Genomic DNA, 991 nt, shown 5'->3' on the forward strand with positions numbered 1-991 from the left:
CTTCAAATATGAAATACTCTGGCCATATATCTTGAGAGTGGGAGCCCCGATAGCTCAGGTGTGACATTCCGTGGCTGCAAAATGTGAATAATGTCAAACAGAGGAGAATGAACCCTTGATGTATTTGCAGTTCTGCCAGGCCTAGCACGGCACTTTTATTGCCTTCATATTCTCTCCTTTCTGCACACAGAAAGAAAGAAAGACAGGGGTCCCTTTCGGCACTGGAGGGCTACAACACAGCTGGGACCAGGCTAGATGTGAGAAGGGCATGAACGTGAAATGATAAAACCATGTTAACACGTATTCCCTTGTAAAACATTGCTCCTGCCAGCATGAATAAATACACATAAATGTAAATGCCTATGTTTTAGTTCTCTTTAGAAGTTCGCTGAAACAAGCCAATGAAAAGTGTACTTGCAGTAATTCTGGACACACAAATGGACGAGCAGGCCAAAAGACACACAAAATGAGTCGGTACATGCTTCTCTAAGAGTAGATCATATCCAATAATGGGGGAGCATCTGAGAAATCAACAGGCGCTAATAGTTTTTTAATGAGTTTGCGGAATGCACTGGGGCAACTGTGTAATAAAGAACAAAGCCTGTTTAGAGACTCCAGAGCCAAATAATGCATCCAGGCAAAGGTAGCTTTAATGAACAGATGATGAGTGTCAGAGATTAGGGAGGGCAAGAGATAAATGGGGAAATCTGTATTTGTAAAAGGCGTCAAATGAATCTTAATGCATTCATAAAGGAATATACACGAAAAGGGCATGAGGACAGAAATGCAGCTAAAAGCACAGACCTCCTACGCTTCTCAGTTCTTTGTTGTACTGTTTTCTTACCTTGTGGCATCTCGGCTTTCTTTAAACATTCATTTTGTGAGATCTGAATGAGCAGCCATCCTTCAGAAAAGATGTGAAGTCAGCTCAGGGCAGGGTTTCTGCAAGGATGAGAGAATTCTGAGAGAAAATAATACAATACTCCTAAAT

Source organism: Sinocyclocheilus grahami, unplaced genomic scaffold (assembly GCF_001515645.1).
Source record: "Sinocyclocheilus grahami isolate Dianchi unplaced genomic scaffold, SAMN03320097.WGS_v1.1 scaffold167.1, whole genome shotgun sequence".
NCBI classification, from domain to species: domain Eukaryota; kingdom Metazoa; phylum Chordata; class Actinopteri; order Cypriniformes; family Cyprinidae; genus Sinocyclocheilus; species Sinocyclocheilus grahami.